The sequence below is a fragment of the Symsagittifera roscoffensis genome, chromosome 10, assembly GCF_963678635.1.
Source record: "Symsagittifera roscoffensis chromosome 10, txSymRosc1.1, whole genome shotgun sequence".
NCBI classification, from domain to species: domain Eukaryota; kingdom Metazoa; phylum Xenacoelomorpha; order Acoela; family Convolutidae; genus Symsagittifera; species Symsagittifera roscoffensis.
The window spans coordinates 2,294,913-2,315,772 of NC_087071.1; positions in this window are offsets into that span (position 1 = coordinate 2,294,913).

Below are 20,860 nucleotides of genomic sequence, written 5' to 3' on the forward strand. Positions count from 1 at the left end.
GGGCGAATATGGACATCCACAAAAAACTTCGTGGCATATGCTTTTTGGAGAACTCCGAGGTAATAAACGACACAAAAATGCCGCCCCCTTATCCTACTTGGGCACCCGGAGACTATCAGCCTAATATGGGAAACGACTACGAGGGGGTAACCCGTCGAAGAGCTCTTGGGTTTGGTGCAACAGCGCAAATTGGTCTGATATTCCTCGTTTTGGTTGCTTTGTGGTTTAAAAGACGCTATAGATTACACTTCTTTTTCTTGTCAGAAACCAATTGACTAGAAACTAAAGCCTACGGTCGTTCTTCAAAAAAGTGATGAATGTTTTGAGGCTCAATTTCAGTTGGAACGAAAAACCTCTAACAAGAAAAAGTTTCTTATGAAAGAAGTCAAGTGTTTGAATTCATTCTTGAAACAAAAACATCACAATGTTAATTTTCGATCACCTGCTTTGAAGTTTTTTCCACGTTAACCATTAAGGCTTTTATTTTAAATATTTCCTTGCTGTTGTTGCCATAATGTTAATTTTGAAACTTAGATAGCTCTTTTACAGTTTATACGTTAATTTTTTGAAAATAAATTACCTAAATTCATAATTAGAATGTTTCGTTATAAAACATCATTTTGAATAAATTCAGTGGGATGAATCAAACAGATATTAACATTGATTTTTTTCAAAATTTCAAGTAAATTTTTAGTCATTTTCATTTTGAGTCGTACGAGGGCGGCAAACTCAAAAAAAGAGCTGCATTCTAAGTTAATATAAACGCTGCCTAGATTGCTGCAATTGTTTCTATTGAGTTCATAAATTTATGTTGCCTGGCCTATATAAATTCCTAGTTGCTTCTCTGTGTTATGTTGCTTCAATTAGAAAAAATTAGCCCTAATTTCTTGCGAAAAACCGTGTTTGAATACAGTGTTGAAACAAAAGTTTAGAAATGTTAATTGCCGATCAGCTGTTTTGAAGTTTCTTCCACGTTAATCGTTGATGCTTTTATCTTGAATATTCCGTTGCTGTTTTTGCCATAGTGTTGATTTTGAAACTTAAATAGCTCTTTTCCAGTCTCTCCGTTGGTTTTCAGAATTTATTTAATTTTTTATTGAAATATCATTTTAAATAATTTCAGTGGAAAGAAGCAAACAGATATTAGCACTCATTTTTTCAAGCATGCAAATTTTATAGTGAACTTCATGTTTCTTTATGTTATTTTTACGAGGGTGGCAAACTCAAAAAAGCTGCATTCCAAGTTGCCATTAGCGTTGCCTAAATTGTTGCTATTGATTCTTTAGAATTCTTATTTTGATGTTTCCGGTCTGTTTAAACTATTAGTTGCTACTCTTCTTTATGTTGCTTTTCTTTGTATTAAAAATTGAACTCAAGTTCAAGTTAAATCATGTCAAAAATTGAATGTACCCTCTGAATTCTTTTGAGACAATTTTCCAGAATTACTTGAAGGGGTAAAAAATAAACAAAACAAAAAAACTCGCTTTTTGGCTACTTTTCTTTTGCATAATTGTCTGTTGACTGTCCTGAGTTTTAGTCTATATCTTAAACGAACAGCTTTTTCTTCCGCGGTTCATTGTCAATCATCGTCAAAACATTTAAAGAGATTAAGACTTGACGATGAACCGCAAAAGAGATGCAGAAAAGCTTGTGTTCCAAACAAAAATGGCGCGTTTTTTCTTATTTTTGTTCATCAAAAAGCTTCGTCAAAAAAGAAATGTACGTTTGTTCTTAATATTTTTTTTGTTAGCAATTGCATATTGTTTTTCGCTCTATTTTTCTGAACTTTGAACTACGTTTTGATTGCAAATCTCAAAATTGTCTCGAAAAACGTAACAAAATGAAAAAATTACTTGACATTTTCACCCCCAGTTGTATCGAACAAGTTGTCGCCCTATACAAATACCTGATTCTCATAATAATATAAGCGTTTAAACAAACACCCTAACTTTTTTCGATGTGAATTACAAGACATGATGAGTTCGGGTGAATTACAGGTCATTTTTTGATTTAGTCTGGAAGAACCCCACACATACTTTTTGGTATGTAAAATTGCCCTGGTTTCACAATTTTTTGTGTAAAATTTGGGTTGCTTCGATTCACTATAACAAGTGGTATCTAGTTTCAGCTGAAGCCAAATTGATCATTTTCTGTTTGCTTGCGATACGTATGCTAATACTTACTTTTTGTCAAAGATAGATAACATTTGATTTAATAGGCTTTTTGGAAAAGTACAACATTGTCGTGTAGTTCGATTCCAATCGTTAATGTGCTATAACGGTTAAAGCAATTATGCAGTCATTTGTGATATCCAGATGTTTGGAAGATAATAAATTTACTTATTTTATTTATGTAAATGCCAAAAAAATCCCATTTTCTGCGTTTTCAGTTGTTGCGTTTCTTCTTTAATAATGTTGATCTAATTGTTATAAATTTTTAAGCTGAAGGTCACATTGTAATATGTTTAAAATTGAATTTATGAGTGAAATTTTCAGTAAATTTTTACAAAGTTATTCATGGCGGCTGAGAACTCAATAGTTTTTTTTCTGATAACTGGTTAGTGGTTGTAATTTTCAATTATAATTTTTAGTCTTTTGTTTTGTGCCTTTTTTGAAACAAACGCAAACCAATCGAAAGATTTAGACATGGCGATGGAAAACCAAAAAAATGCAGGAGAAGCTTGTGCACCATTCGAAATGTGGTTTCCTTTTCTGTTTTTTCTTCAAAAATGCTTGTCGAAAAACAGAATTTGAAGTATTCCTTGATAACTGTTTGCCTATTTTTTAATCCAGTTGTTGAGCCAAATTTCTGAATCTAAGTTCAAGTGTAAGGCTAAACATTATCTGGAAAGAACGTTTTTTTAAAAGTGAGAAAATTAGATGGCCTTTTACCCTTAAATTTTGTTACAATTTTTTCTCTTTTAAAAAGCTTAGTCTCTTAATCTTTTCAGCCACTGAAAGTACACCAAAAAATATGCTTTGTAAATGCAGGTCTTAAGACACGGTGAGAGTGTTTAATGTGAATACATGATCATTCTGCGAACTTTCCTTCGTGGTAACCGACAGTATTATCATCTTGATATGGAACATTTTTAGAGGTTTTGACAACAAGCAACGCATAATTTTCACCCGGGTTGACAAAAATGCTTATCATACTAATTCATATTATGAAAAAAAGGCTTATCATATTGTTTCATTTTATTTCATACTTAAAAAATACAAATAAAATAGCAATTACATATTGTTTTTCGCTCTATTTTTCTGAACTTTGAACTACGTTTTGATTGCAAATCTCAAAATTGTCTCGAAAAACGTAACAAAATGAAAAAATTACTTGACATTTTCACCCCCAGTTGTATCGAAAAAGTTGTCGCCCTATACAAATACCTGATTCTCATAATAATATAAGCGTTTAAACAAACACCCTAACTTTTTTCGATGTGAATTACAAGACATGATGAGTTCAGGTGAATTACAGGTCATTTTTTGATTTAGTCTGGAAGAACCCCACACATACTTTTTGGTATGTAAAATTGCCCTGGTTTCACAATTTTTTGTGTAAAATTTGGGTTGCTTCGATTCACTATAACAAGTGGTATCTAGTTTCAGCGGAAGCCAAATTGATCATTTTCTGTTTGCTTGCGATACTAATGATAATACTTACTTTTTGTCAGAAAATGTGAAATTATATCCAGTCCCTTCCTCAATAGATGCAAATTTGATTGGATAGTCTTTCACACATCATACTCCTTAAGTACAAAAAGACAAATTAGATCAGAAAAAAAACATCATAATTTCACATAAAAGTTTTTTTTTCCGCACGCACCAATATCGATCAAAGTACTCTACAATGACTGTCTCACTGACAACCGGATAAATGCTCTCCTCATTGCAGACATATTGCAGATAAACAATACTTTGAAGGACCAACTTTAAATTTTAACCACGGAACCTCTTTCGGTACAAAACGCCCTTTATTACCATCGTCTGGAGGAAACTCATACATAATGGTCATTTTAGACGCATATATTCATTACCTAGCACTAAACCCTTTTTCATACTGCAATGCTTATTGCACATACGTAACACTCTATAACATTAGGTACCTAAATTTGGATTAACAGAAATTCTTGTTACAGATAACGGAACAGAAGTTGTTAATAATAAAATTATTATCTCATTTCATTTTTATGACATGAAACAAAAACCTAGAGCATCCAATGGTACATAGATAATGATCAAGTTCAATATGAACCGTTTATTACAAGTATAACTCCAACGTATATTTAAGGGTAATGATAAAAATTATTTTTAATTCAGCAGACATGAAGTTGTTCCCACTAGCATATAACTCTCAAACTACAAAAACACTTCAAAATGTACCTTATAAAATGGTTTTTGATACAAGCAAACCCAAAATTTTCACAGCAATTTCTCTCAAAACTCACAAGGACCTTGTCAAGTAACGAAAGACACAAAATGTTATAATACACCACTTCATACTCATGATGAATATCATTTTCATCTTCCATAAACTTTAAAGTTAGCTTTCGGTAGCCCCACGGAATGAATTTTAATCAAAGATAATAATTAAATGAAATTTATCAAAAAATTGCAAAGAAACTAATACAAAGACAAAACATTCAATCCCAAACAATTTCAAGGTTGAAACCAGCCTCAGATCTCAAAGTAGAAACTTTTGTATTGATTCCGAATTGTACGATTCAAAAGGATTTTCCAAAAATTACAACCCTTTAGAAAAGGACCAAATCAAATCATAGAATTCACAGATGTAAAATACTTATTAGGTGACCAAAAAAAGAAAAAACACAACTCATGAATAATCCTTTACCATTTTACCCAGATCCGCTCTTCGCGAGCAAACATAATTATACTCAACAGGGTTACACATTAATTAAACATCTATAGAAAAAAATAACTCAAAATTGATTGAATTCCCAAACTAACTAACACAATCCTCTAATAAAATAACAAAGAAGCATACCAGAAAAACGCTCTTAAACCCTCCATACAAATTAAAGAAAAAATTGTATATTACAAGACAAAATTCTAGTAGCCGAAACCAAAAGAATCACGACGCCAATTGCCTTGACTACAAAATCAACCGAGAAAAAATCGAAAGTTTGTATCCCTCAACCTAAGATGTTAAAGAAAGTAGAATTTCAACAACTTACTAATTAGCTATACACTCTTTAAGTATCTTTGAACAACTAATATTCACCACATATTTGAAAAACAATTCAGAAAATCATTTTTAAAGCTTTTTGTTCAATATTTATCATTTCGAGTTCTCAGAAGTAATCATCCAAAAATCAACCAAGGATATCACTTGAGACTATCTCACGCTTTATTCAGTACCACTGCTACTATTAGCCGACATAACTCAATTTTGAACTAGAGCTATAACTCTAACTCATATACTTATAGGTCAAAAATAAACAGTTTCCTCATATTTGACAACTTAAATAAATATCGTATATAATAGTAACAGCGCCCTTCTATCAATCCATAGAAAAATCAACAATATTGAGTACAATTAGATCACAAAAATCAACAGAAGAAAATTGATAAACTAGACCAAATGAAAAACAAATCAAAAGATCACTCAGCTTAAAGACAACCTACCCCATCAAAATCTCTAATGATTGCATGAGCAAAATCAACAAATAGCAACTTTATACCCAGAACACCGAACTTCCCTTCACTCAAACCCCTTCATACACAACTCACTTGATAAAAATCAATAAACTATTCGACTTCACGCCAAAACTTTGAAATAATAAAAAACACTTCGGAAAGCAAATCACCTTTCAACTACCAACTTTAAACTCATTCGTACAATTTTTTAAAACTTTTTTTTTTCAATTTTCCCAACATTTCAAAATTTGCTTTTTTTCACTAAGTGGCATTTTAGAATTCATGATAATCATATTCATAATTTTTGTTTATTAAAAAAGAAAAAAAACACCCGAACACAAAGTTGCTCCGCAATTTTCAAATAGTCGAAACAGTCATTTTGTCCCTGATACATTCATTATCTCCTCGCGGTTTCTGCTAAAGCTACTCAGAGTTGATAGAAAGAATTATTGTCGCGATGATTGCGGTTCAAAACTTTGGGTCTTTCGAAGTTGATGTTGGTGTTTGTCTCGAAAACGGTTGCTAAATTCTCTTAGAAGTCTTCAAATAAAATTGGAAGGTCAATTTTAATAGTTTTTGTTTTTGGCATATGACCTTTTTACTTTCTTTTCGGAGTGCAAGGTATATCGTTGAGCGAAGTTTTGTATTCGCTGCTTCTTTTTAATATTTCCAATAAAGTGTTATGCTTCAATTTTAAAGGAATATTTTTCCTCGTCATGAAATGTTTTCTGTTCAATCACGTTTTTCTTTTATTGTTTCCCACTCTAGATCATTCTTGCTGTCCGTTGGATACAGTCATCATTGCTGTCCGTTAGATTGTTAGACGTTGTGGATGATGTTGTCCAATTTGATAAAGAAGATGATTGTTTATTCCAGAAGTTTTGTTTCACGAACACTGCTAAAGAAGATGATTGTTTATTCCAGAAGTTTTGTTTTACAATCACAGCTAAAGAAAATGATTGTTTATTTTAGAAGTTTTGTTTTGGGATCACAGTTGTTTGAAAATTGTCACTCCCGTTTTTACAAGGTGTATTTGGGTCTCTTAGGTGAACCTGCTAAAGATGATGGAATCTTTTTGCACTTTGTCTGTTAATGTTTGGATGCGCCATGAGAAATATTTCCCTGTAAAAGCTAGTTCTACTTATTCACAATAAACCAAAACTTATTAATGGAAGAGTAAAATGTTCGCAAATTTAAAAGCTTTAAAATTGAAAGGGACCTTCGTTGCGTCTGAATATCTTTTTTTAGAATCCTTGGTCTTGAGTCTTTGAGTCTTATTGGCCTAACACTCTGACAATCATATGTTCATCCCCTTGTACCCCCCAATTTTTTGACCTTCAGATCCCCATTCCTAACCCCCTCCCCCACCACACCACTATCCATCCCATTTTCAGACTCACTTATAACAGCTCTCCATCACCAGGCACCATTTCAGGCTTCCTTCCTTCCCAACAGATACAGCCTCCAACAACCCACATGCATTCGCTTTCTGACCCCTCACATTTTAAGCTTATCCATCCCCCAAATTAACGCTCCAAAACTTTACTCATCCTCCACGTAAGTGGTAAGTGTTTAACTGCGAACTGGGACTGGAACAAGTTCCAATTTCACTTCTTTTAAGGGGGAGAAATTTGATCCAAGTAAACTAACGTACCGAATTGCTTAACAACAGTCACATTATGTTGCATAACAAACAGTGACAACAAACAGCAATGATTTAGAAAATTATTATGTTTTGACTCGTTTACCTTGCTGTTTATTGGCACTACTTTTAGTTTCACACTGCTATCACTTCTAGGCAGAAATATCAAAAGCAGAAACGCCAATTTTTTTTTCAACTGATTCATGGTTCAAGTAATCTTAAAAAACCGGAACTAGTTTGTTCAGGTCTAGCCAATTGTAATTAACAATTTGCCGTTTAATCTGCAGAGCCACATTTGGTTGAACAGTTGTGAAAAATCCATTTGAAAATTTCCCCTTGTAATTAATTGGATCCTACCTAAGGTAGAAATCGTGTCGGTGCAGATTTCCGCAAAAGAAGCTCCAAAATCTATTATGCTTTTTTTCGTTCTATTCCAGTTATTTTCTGACTATTAGTTTAACTACCCAGGTTCGGGTTCTAAAATTTGAGACTCTTTTGCTGGTCCGTAACTGGTATGGCAAAATAAGTGATGCAGGATCCCTTACATTTCGGGTGTGAGTCAAAGAACTTCTGACATAAGTGAGAAAACAAAACAAGTTCAAAAAAAGGATCTATAACAACTGCGGGTTCCTACTCGTCATTAAGCAGTCAAATACTATATTAGCCAATCGGAATTGAAGAAATCAATATTTAATACAATGAAGAAAATAATATTTAAAATTTGTTTTTTTTTTGTGTATTTGCTTTTTCATTGCATTTGTTAGTGGTTCGTAATAGTATTTGTCTGCTTACTTTCTAGTATGAAAACACAGTGGTCTATAAAGAGGTGCTTATCCAATTTTGGATTTAACTGAAGTGTTTTAGGCGGATGTTTCACCAACCGCCATATCTTGAAGCCAAAATTACATCATTTGCATCAAAAAGACCAAGTTAACATCCGTCCGCAAATTCGTTTTTCGCTTAGGGCGGTTGAGGTTAATTTGGTTCTGAGGTGTCGAATCTTAACTTAGTCTATCTGAGGGAGAGGGCGGGGGTAATTAGGTCTATATAAACAGATTTTCCCGGTTTGATAACTTTAGTAACAATTTGCCACCCCTAAAGATGAATAATTCAATGGTTAAACACATGATAGTATTGTATTTATTTACGAATCTGCCCACCTCTTACAAAAGGGGGGATTTAATCAGAGAGATCCTGGTAACCCCATGAATATACTTTAGATTTCTAGAAATTTAGGTTTCTTTTAAGAAAATTGATTAAAAATACGTTAGCTTAGGGTATTAACAGCAAGTGACAAGTGCGCGTTTCTCGGGTTGACAAAAAATGCTTCTCATACTATTTCATATTATGAAAAAAACTCATGTTACCATTTCATAGTTCAAAAAATGAAACAAATAAGAAATTTTCCATACTATGAAATTTTATGATAGGCTTCTTTTCCATTCTGTGAAATTGTATGTAAGCATTTTTGACATAAACGAAACTACCAAAAAAATTTTGTTTTGAAACTTTGTGTTTCATACAAAACACTATCCCTGGATTTTTTGTCACCAGAAAACGCAAAGTATAACTAGCAGTTACCACGCAGAGAAAATGAGTTTGGCAATTTTGCCACCTACATGTCATTTTTACCATTTAACATGGAGTTTCACATTTCACATCAAACTTTTTGTATATGGCTATATATTTTTTGGTTTGAAAATTTTGGAAAAAAAGTGAAATAAAAAAATAATGATTGTGTTAACAAAAAAAACACTTTCATGTGATTTTCGGAACTTTTGAGTGAAAAATTCATCCTAGATGCATGCAAATTTTTTCCGCAAAAACTTATATTTGAGCACAAAGGCAAGTTTGCAACCAAAAAAGGGTTTAAAATGTTTCTACATCAAATTTGTGTTTTGCATTTGAAAAAATGCATATTAAACAGTTTTGATATATGAAGTTTTTGAAATCAAGTTTTTGAGAGTAAAATTGCATCCAAAACATTAACCTTGAACTTTTTGTCATAAGAAAACCCAGAGTGTAATTGGCAGTTACCATGCAGATAAACTGCATTTGGTGATTATGCTTGCCACCTACACGTTAACTTTTTAATTTTCACATGGAGTTTTGTTGCAAACATGTATTTTTTGTCTATGCAAAATGCTTATCATACAATTTTCATAAGTGAAATTAATATTATAAGCATTTTTTAACCATTATTAAAATCATGTTTTTTTCTTAGCAGAAAGATTCAAAAGATGGACATAAAGCAGAATCAGTTCTTTTAAAACGTTCAACACAGTTTTTAATTTTTGTATGGAAACTGTACGATAAGCATTTTTATCATAGTCGCCATATATGAAATTGTATGATAAGCAGTTTTCTTTTATGGACGTCAACCCGGGTTGTTCGAAATGCATGTAATTATACCGAATTAATTTTCAAATTTAATACATGAGTAGGGGGAAATTCTACGGTTGGTCATTTAGGGGGAGAGATTATACGGTTGGTCATTTAGGGGGAGAGATTGTACGGTTGATCCGTAAAAAGTGCAAACTGATATATACAAAGGAGGGGGAGTTCAGATATAGCCATGCCTTGCTTCTCAGGTTCAGGGAAAAACCATTTTAGTTGGTGGTTTTATTAGCCAATACAGTTATTACGGTTACATAGCAGTATTTAGACAACCACGTATTCAAACTCGTCATTATTTAGATAAATACTGCTTCAACCAATCAGAATCGAGACAAAGAAGAAATTAATTCATAATTATTATTTATTTTGGATTTTTTATGTCTTTTCTCGATTCTGATTGGTTCATACAAGCCGGGGCGGATTTGGGGGAGGAGGAGCAGGGGGGAGGAGCAGGGGGGAGGGGTGGGGGCGGTAGCTGACGTCTCCTTTCAGGGATTCGACCTCCTGCCGACCCAAAGGGTCCTCCCTTTGAAACTTTTTAAGAAAACCAGTTTTGGCCGACCAACCCTAAAAAATTTCTAAAGGCGCCTTCGGCGCCAATATATACAAATTTTGAGAGAGGAGCGCGCGCCAAAAAAGGCATTTTTTTGCAAATATTTTCAAGAAGTGCCTAAAAATGCATTTTTTGGACTGTATTTTTGCTAATTTTTGCTATTTTTGCTAAATGGCATGCATAATTCACAGATGGCATAAAAAAAGAAAATTCTCCCAAATGGCATAAATTCCAGTTTTCATTGTAAGTCAAACGTCTTCTCTCAGTTTCTAATTCTAATATTTTGCCAAAAACGAAAACATGTGAACAATATTTGGATCTTATTGCTTCCAAACAAATTTATGCGTTTGAACACAAGAAGCTTATCAAAAACCGCAATCTTATGCTTTTCGCTTTTTATGAAAAACATTTTACAATTTTTCCAGATAAAATAACAATCAAAATTTGAATTGACAATTGACTAATTTCATCACATTTTTCTCAAAAAAATTACCCTCGACTTTTTCAATGCAACTGTTGCATGAAATTTATGCCATTTGGGAAATTTTTCATTTGTATGCCATTTGGGAATTATGTCATTTGAGACAAAAACGTTTTTTTTTTCAAAAATTTGCCAGCGGCGCAGAAAATTTGGCCAAAACAAGGACTAAACCGTGCTTAGGGAGAGCAAAAAAAATCAATTCGGTCGACCTAAAAAAAGGTCGACAAAGCTTTTGATTTTTTTTTTAAAATCCGCCCCCTCGAGAAAATCCTAGATCCACCCCTGCATACAGTATTTGTCTGAATACTGACGAGTATGAAAACGCGGTTGTCTAAATACAGGCTGCACTCCAATTATTACCAATATTTACGCTTTAGCTTATCGAGTTACAAGTTATGCCAATTTCAACTATCAAAGGTAGACAGGTTTGTAGCTGCGATTAAATTATTCGAATATTAATTTCGATTGAAGGTTAGTTTGCTTTCTTTATAATACTAAAAAGTTCAAATACGTGTGTTTTTTTGAGCGCGTATTCATAAGTCCCAAAATAAAAAAGCAGTCGGATACGTCCCAAAATTTTCAATTGGTCAACGACTAAATTTGCCTAGTAACGGTTTAATGTCGCCAATGGGCGCGCTACGCTCAAAATTTTGTAAAGATAGTTCTACTCTCTGTTGGCAAGCTTGCAACACGAAGGGGGGGATTGTAAGGTAGATTACTTGCAGCGAATTTTCGACCAATCAGGATGCATCAAAACTCGAATTTACATACAATGCGCGAAATTATTGTTTTTATTTACAGGGGTGGAGATTATTTAGTGGGGGATTATTAAGTAAATCCAATTTGTTACATAGGTATTATAAAAAATAGTGAGTAATACAAATACGAACGCGCAAAAATGAAAACCAATTAATTGTTGGCATTTTTGAAATGCATGTTTTATACAGAAATGGGGTCAAAAATATTACATGCATAGGGGAGGGAGATAGTTAACAAGATCTCAAACTTGTTGACTAAAATTACAACCAATCAGAGTTCAAGAAGATAAATTTTGGGACATCTGCGACAGATTTTTTATTTTGGGATAGGAATTCACCGTTTTTTGGCTCTTTTTCATTTTCCCCACTTTTGAAATTCGCCGCATCCAGTTTCAAGCGTTAATAATCGATTGTATTACGATTTTAGTACCAGTCTCACTAAAATTGAGAAACAATCGATTTTAATCAATTAATAATCGATTATAATATCTTGTTTTTAAAATCAAATTCTAATTAATTATAATCCATTATAATCAATTATAATCGAATATTTATTCGTCTATTTTTCGATACAATTGTAATCGATTATAATTGATTATAATCCATTATTTTTTTTCCAAGTTCCATTCGGGGGCTATATTTATGCAAGCGTCAAGGACAGAATGAGCAAAAAAACTCGTGGGCGAAGGACCGAAAACAAAATAGTCGAAAGTCAGTTTTCATAAAGAGTCAATTGCTATTTAATTTAAATGAATTAAATGAAGAAATTTTTGCTTCTTTCATAACGAAACCCTTGAAGGTACTACTATGATAGAGTAGTCCCTCGAAAAAGCAACTATGATAGACAGGTCCCGCATGCATTTCACATGTTTTAATTTAGAAAACTAGTTTGTTTATATATTTTTCATTTCGAAAATCTGGCAAAATTGATTGAGTCAGAAACCTTTCAGATTAAAAATTGCAATTGACCAAATTTCTATATCAAGGAATCTGCTCGCTTCAACTTATTTTGCGATTTAAAAATCATACTTGGATTGGCGTATTTGTCATCTAAGTTCAAATTTTGACCTTAATATGTTGAGAGGGATCTTAATATGTTAAAAAACACAAAATTTGTTCGAAAATATAATGCGACATTTTTCTGAATGGCAAAATCATAATTTTTAAACATGTCAGAACCCTATGTGTCTTATTCGCAAGGGACCTGCTTATTTTCAAGGGACGAATCTTTCATGGTAGTACCTACTTGAAATATACAATTGTTCCAATTCGGCGGCCGTCAGTCACAATTTGAAAATTTTTCATATATCTGCCATTTTTATAATCGTCGAATATCAATATTAAGCCCCTGGAAATGTTAAATATTTTTCAAATTTTCACGCTTTCTTTCCAAAATTTAGATAATTGAAATCTGATTGGCTGGTTTTTATTTTCGTCCATTTGGTTCTTTGTGCATGAGAATAGCCCAAATCCATTCAGCACCAATGTTGTGCGCGTAAATATTAGTTTTTCCGCTATTTTTTGAAGTTGATAGTTTTGTGACACAGCGTGACATAATTGTTTGAAGTTGGGAATCTTGACCCAAGACTGAGCGTCTTTTTGAATCTGTCAATCAATCAAGAATCAGTTTAATACTTTGGTCAGATCAACCGTACAATCTCTCCCCCCCATTTTGATTTAACGGGGAAGGAAATATGGATTTTTCAGGAAATCACTTGAATATACCTTGATTTTAGAAAAAGTAACAACATATTTCGAGAAAATTTTAGATAACTGAAATCTGATCGGCTGGTTTTTATTTTCGTCCATTTGGTTCTTTGTGCATGAGAACAGCCCAAATCCATTCAGCACCAATGTTGTGCGCGTAAATATTCCTTTTTCCGCTATTTTTTGAAGTTGATAGTTTTGTGACACAGGATGACATAATTGTTTGAATTTGGGAATCTTGATCCAAGACTGAGCGTCTTTTTGAATCTGTCAATCAATCAAGAATCAGTTTCTTACTTTGGTTAGTTCAACCCTACAATCTCTCCCCCCATTTTGATTTAAGGGGGAAGAAAATATGGATTTTTCAGAAATCACTTGAATATACCTTGATTTTAGAAAAAGTAACAACATATTTCGAGAAAATTCTAGTTAACTGAAGTCTGATCGGCTGATTTTTATTTTTGTCCATTTGGTTCTTTGCGTATGAGAATGGACCAAATCCATTCAGCACCAATGTTGTGCGCGTAATTATTCGCATTTTCCGCTAATTTTTGAAATTGATAGTTTTGTGACAAAGCCTGACATAATTGTTTGAAGTTGGGAATCTTGACCCAAGACTGAGCGTCTTTTTGAATATGTCAATCGATCAAGAATCACTTTATTACTATGATCAGATCAACCGTACTATTTCTCTCCCCCATTTTGATTTAAGGGGAAGAAATTATGGATCTTTCAGGAAATCACTTGAATATATTTTGATTTTAGAAAAAGTAATAACATATTTCGAAAAAATTGATTAAAATACGCTAGCTTAGCTTGTTAACAGCATTCAAATGTGATGTCACATATAAACTGTGGCAACCGTTATTATGTGCGCGTTTGTTCGAAATGCATAAAATTATACAGAATTAAGTTTCAAATTTAATACGTAACTAGGGGGGAAATTCTACGGTTGGTCACTTAGGGGGAGTGATTGTATGGTTGATCCGTAAAAATTGCAAACTGATACATAAAAGGGAGGGAAGTTCAGATATAGCCATGCCTTGCTTCTCAGGCTCAGGGAAAATACAGGATTTCATCGGTGGTTTTTTTTCATTACGAAGCCAAACTGTGCATTTTGTGAATTGTAAGCGGATTCCGCAACAATGACACTCCCTTAGATCTTCTTCTGTTTTTTCATTTACCTTGATCGTTGCCACAAAATTTCAACATGTTTAAAGACTTGTCTCTGGAATCCACGAACCTACAGACACAAGAATATGCGCCTATACAATGCAGTTTTGCCTCGTAATGATTAGCCAATACAGTTATTATCAATACTCATGCTTTAGCTTATCGAGTTATGTTGTATCAATTTCAAGTTTCAAAGGTAGACATGTTTGTTGTTGCAATTAAATTATTCGAAATACTTTGTTTTTGAAATTGAAAGTCTGTTCGCTTCGTTCATTATACTGAAACGTTTAAATACTGAAACCAAAAGAGCCATGAGTACAATTGAAAGCTTCAGTCAGAGTGATAAAGGCATGCTGGGTAAACAAGACTCCTGGTATCAGGGCGCAGCTCTGAATGGTTTGATTTTCTTTTAATTAGTCTCGAGCTAGTTTCGAAACAGGCTTCAAATTAAACTCATTTTAGGAATTCTGACAAAATGTTTGTCTTGAAGTCTCTTGTGTTTTGATTCGGCTTGAAGTCTCATCAGCTTGATGTCCGGCAATCACTCCATGTTCCGAAATATAAACTTTACAAGCAACTAGAATATAGTACCATGTAACTTTTATAATATAAATTTTACATGTTTACTTTCAAAATTATAGGCAAGTTTATTTTATAATAAGAGTTCTTCATAACAATACACCACTTAAGAATATTATCAGATAATTAGATAGGCTGGAGTTTGAAAAGCATAAATGATATACATGAAAAGCCCCCTCAACCATGTTTTAATTTTCAATATTCCTTGCATCAATTAGATGCTCAAATTTTATGAAAAATCCAGTAACTGGTAAAAAAATCGTTCAGGAAAATTAGAAAATTTGCGAAACAGGTTTGAAATTAAATTCATTTTAGGAATTCTGACAAAATGTTTGTCTTGAAGTCTCTAGTTTTACGATTCGTTTTGAAGTCCCATGGGCTTGATATCCGGCTCCCAGTTTAAGCATACTCGCTTCGAGATCACAAGTTTTCTGGATCGCTGTCCAGTGGCAGTCATTTTTTCTGAATAAAACATATGCAGACAAAATTGGTCCATCCCTATCAATTATATTCTTCGAAAGTCGGAACAAAAAGACAACATGATGTTTATGTGAACAAATAAAATGATTTTCATATTGATTTATTCAACTCAACGAGTTTTAAAAAATAGGCTTGATACTATTTCCCTATATAGATGATCTGATGGCAAAAACAGTTTTGAAAAGTGGGTAATTTAAAAAATTTCTGGAATGTGGAAAAATGTAAGAAAGGGACAGGCTTGATAGCTTTTCATAGATCCGCTGCGAATCTCAGAAACCGAAATTAGCAAAACGAATAGAATTTTCAGAATTCTTCTTCAAAGTTTGTTTTTATTAGATGAAAAGAGTGAAAAACATTAATCTAAAATTTTAAACAATATCTATCTTACTTTTTTCTTTTTATCTTTAGCACTGAATTTGTTTTCCTTGATGGATTTTTAATCGACTTTTTCGAGTGTTCCGACCATTTCTTGAAGGGAGAAAAAATTATAGAGCAGCGATTTGTTCGGTTTGCCCCGAAATTCAGCTGTCTCAAAGAAAGCCCGTATGCTACCAAGATTGGCTATATACCAACGCTTTTCTGTGAAAACATGGATTTGAAATTATCTACAAGTTTGACGCAACATCTAAAAAATCTGTTTGACGTTTTGAGGTTTGATACTCAGTTAAACAAAACGTGATTAGAGTTTGATATCAAAAACTCACTCTGACAAATGTTATGTAGAAAACATTAAAAACTATTTCTAACACCTTTGAGACAGCATTACAACTCGTTCTTTTGTTTTTTTCTAGCTAAATCATCAAAATTCTTTTCAATCGTCTATAATCAATTTTAATAGATTACGATGAGTTATCTTGGATTTTATTTCATTTTGCTTGAATAAGTTCTGAAAAGTTCAAATAAAGTGAAGAATATTCAACTCTTAACAGTTGCTTATGGCTTAAAACACGTTTCAGAGAAAACGAGATTGCATTGAAACTATATGACAAGCATTTTTCCCTCTATGAAAATTGCATGAACTTTATTGTCAGTCAACCCTGGTAGATAAGGCACGGTGATCCCATTAGAGAATTGTGTGTAGATTTGTCAGAAAAACCAGTCAAAAACGGTTGTAGTCTTCGTCATCTATGCCGGATAGGTCTTGAAGGAAGCGGCAGTTTGTTTCGAGCAAATGTATTTACCATCATTTAATAACTTTCATTCAATATAGAGAATACTTTTGAATAGGCCGTGTTAGTTATTTTTGCGACCTTCAACAATTGGGGTGAACTTCGATTTCGTTTCTGTTAGTTTTTATGCTTTTCTGGCAGAATCAGATTAAACAATTATCAAAACGGATGTTTTATCATATCAAAACGGTGATTCGTGATTCGATTTTTAAAGCGTCAAAAAACGCCAGTTTGAAAAGTTAGCTTTTTCGCCTATTTAGCGGGTGAGCGAGTATTGCGGGTGCGCGGCTTATCTTATTTTATTCAAGAGCTGCAAGTTTTGTTCAAGTCCTGCAAACTTTGTTGTAGTGCGTTAAAAAAGCTCTGCAACATTTTTCAGCTCCTTTCAAAATTTTGAGGATTTGACAATATTTTGGTAAAATGTAAAAAGCAAAGCAATTATATGGATGCGGTTAATGATTAGGGCGGCGTCCCTCATGCTTTCAAGACCGAATGCTTGAAATTAATTTTAGCTTACTTTCAGCCAATCAATCGCGAAAATCTCAAAGTCAGAAAATAAATCCCGGCCATTAGTGTCAATATTGACCGATTAGATTATAAGCAGATGAGTTTCAAGACTGAAAAACGCTTATAATTTTGAACTCATTAATCTTGATGATTATTTGAGTAGTAATGCGGTTGTAACCCGCAATTTATAATATTTTTGATTATTTTCCACTGATTTAATACATCTTCTGTTAATAATGACGTCGATATTGTGAGAAAGGCATTTAGCCAACAGAAACGCTTAGCGATTTTGATTGGTTGAAATTTTCCCCAATGATTAGTCTTCATGAAGCTGAAAATTGCAGTTTTCGCAACTGTCAGCTACTCTAAGATGCAATTTTCAGCTACTCAGACTAAGCAATAATCTTCTGACTAACCAATAAGATTTGTTCGTTTCATTTTTTTTATTGGTTTAACCGAACTTGTCACGGTAGTACTACAATTTTTGACACATGTTTGCTTGAGCTGAAATTTGGATTTTCAAAGAAACAATTTTTAAAATAGTGTTTCCAAATTTGCTTAAATTGGCATTTGAAATTATCATATAATTTGAATCAAGTTCATCCAATCTTCTATGAATGAATTTACTGCCGCTTCTTTGAAATCCATATTTTGAAAAAAATGGTTTTCAAAATATCTACAAATGTGACGCAACTTCAAGAAAAATCTGTTTGACGTTTTGGGGTTTCAGACTCAGTTAAACAAAACGTGATTAGAGTTGGTTATGAAAAACTCGCTCTAGCAAATGTTGTGTAGAAAACATTAAATAATATTTCGAACACTTTTGAGTCATCATTACATCTCGTTCTTTGGTTTTTTTTTAGCTAAGTCAACATTTACCTTGAAAAGTTTGAAAAAATATTTGACTCTAAATCAAGCTTAAAATTCCAAAAAGTTAGATAATTAGATAGGCCGGAGTTTGAAAAGCATGTTTTATTTTTCAATATTCCTTGCATCAATTAGATGCTCAAATTTTATGAAAAATCCAGTAACTGGTAAAAAAATCGTTCAGGAAAATTAGAAAATTTGCGAAACAGGTTTGAAATTAAATTCATTTTAGGAATTCTGACAAAATGTTTGTCTTGAAGTCTCTAGTTTTACGATTCGTTTTGAAGTCCCATGGGCTTGATATCCGGCTCCCAGTTTAAGCATACTCGCTTCGAGATCACAAGTTTTCTGGATCGCTGTCCAGTGGCAGTCATTTTTTTCTGAATAAAACATACGCAGACAAAACTGTTCCATCCTATCATATATATTCTTCGAAAGTCGGAACAAAAAGACAACATGATGTTTATGTGAACAAATAAAATGATTTTCATATTGTCTCTTTGATTTATTCAACGAGTTTTAAAAAATAGGCTTGATGCTATTTCCCTATATAGATGATCTGATGGCAAAAACTGTTTTGAAAAGTGGGTAATTTAAAAACTTTCTGGAATGTGGAAAAATGTAAGAAAGGGACAGGCTTGATAGGTTTTCATAGATCCGCTGCGAATCTCAGAAACCGAAATTAGCAAAATGAATAGAATTTTCAGAATTCTTCTTCAAAGTTTGTTTTTATTAGATGAAAAGAGTGAAAAACATTAATCTAAAATTTTAAACAATATCTATCTTACTTTTTTCTTTTTATCTTTAGCACTGAATTTGTTTTCCTTGATGGATTTTTAATCGACTTTTTCGAGTGTTCCGACCATTTCCTGAAGGGAGAAAGAATTATAGAGCAGCGATTTGTTCGGTTTGCCCCGAAATTCAGCTGTCTCAAAGAAAGCCCGTATGCTACCAAGATTGGCTATATACCAACGCTTTTCTGTGAAAACATGGATTTGAAATTATCTACAAGTTTGACGCAACATCTAAAAAATCAGTTTGACGTTTTGAGGTTTGATACTCAGTTAAACAAAACGTGATTAGAGTTTGATATCAAAAACTCACTCTGACAAATGTTATGTAGAAAACATTAAAAACTATTTCTAACACCTTTGAGACAGCATTACAACTCGTTCTTTTGTTTTTTTCTAGCTAAATCATCAAAATTCTTTTCAATCGTCTATAATCAATTATAATAGATTACGATGAGTTATCTTGGATTTTATTTCATTTTGCTTGAATAAGTTCTGAAAAGTTCAAATAAAGTGAAGATTATTCAACTCTTAACAGTTGCTTATGGCTTAAAACACGTTTCAGAGAAAACGAGATTGCATTGAAACTATATGACAAGCATTTTTCCCTCTATGAAAATTGCATGAACTTTATTGTCAGTCAACCCTGGTAGATAAGGCACGGTGATCCCATTAGAGAATTGTGTGTAGATTTGTCAGAAAAACCAGTCAAAAACGGTTGTAGTCTTCGTCATCTATGCCGGATACGTCTTGAAGGAAGCGGCAGTTTGTTTCGAGCAAATGTATTTACCATCATTTAATAACTTTCATTCAATATAGAGAATACTTTTGAATAGGCCGTGTTAGTTATTTTTGCGACCTTCAACAATTGGGGTGAACTTCGATTTCGTTTCTGTTAGTTTTTATGCTTTTCTGGCAGAATCAGATTAAACAATTATCAAAACGGATGTTTTATGATATCAAAACGGTGATTCGTGATTCGATTTTTAAAGCGTCAAAAAACGCCAGTTTGAAAAGTTAGCTTTTTCGCCTATTTAGCGGGTGAGCGAGTATTGCGGGTGCGCGGCTTATCTTATTTTATTCAAGAGCTGCAAGTTTTGTTCAAGTCCTGCAAACTTTGTTGTAGTGCGTTAAAAAAGCTCTGCAACATTTTTCAGCTCCTTTCAAAATTTTGAGGATTTGACAATATTTTGGTAAAATGTAATAAGCAAAGCAATTATATGGATGCGGCTAATGATTAGGGCGGCGTCCCTCATGCTTTCAAGACCGAATGCTTGAAATTAATTTTAGCTTACTTTCAGCCAATCAATCGCGAAAATCTCAAAGTCAGAAAATAAATCCCGGCCATTAGTGTCAATATTGACCGATTAGATTATAAGCAGATGAGTTTCAAGACTGAAAAACGCTTATAATTTTGAACTCATTAATCTTGATGATTATCTGAGTAGTAATGCGGTTGTAACCCGCAATTTATAATATTTTTGATTATTTTCCACTGATTTAATACATCTTCTGTTAATAATGACGTCGATATTGTGAGAAAGGCATTTAGCCAACAGAAACGCTTAGCGATTTTGATTGGTTGAAATTTTCCCCAATGATTAGTCTTCATGAAGCTGAAAATTGCAGTTTTCGCAACTGTCAGCTACTCTAAGATGCAATTTTCAGCTACTCAGACTAAGCAAAAATCTTCTGACTAACCAATAAGATTTGTTCGTTTCATTTTTTTTATTGGTTTAACCGAACTTGTCACGGTAGTACTACAATTTTTGACACATGTTTGCTTGAGCTGAAATTTGGATTTTCAAAGAAACAGTTTTTAAAATAGTGTTTCCAAATTTGCTTAAATTGGCATTTGAAATTATCATATAATTTGAATCAAGTTCATCCAATCTTCAATGAATGAATTTACTGCCGCTTCTTTGAAATCCATATTTTGAAAAAAATGGTTTTCAAAATATCTACAAATGTGACGCAACTTCAAGAAAAATCTGTTTGACGTTTTGGGGTTTCAGACTCAGTTAAACAAAACGTGATTAGAGTTGGTTATGAAAAACTCGCTCTAGCAAATGTTGTGTAGAAAACATTAAATAATATTT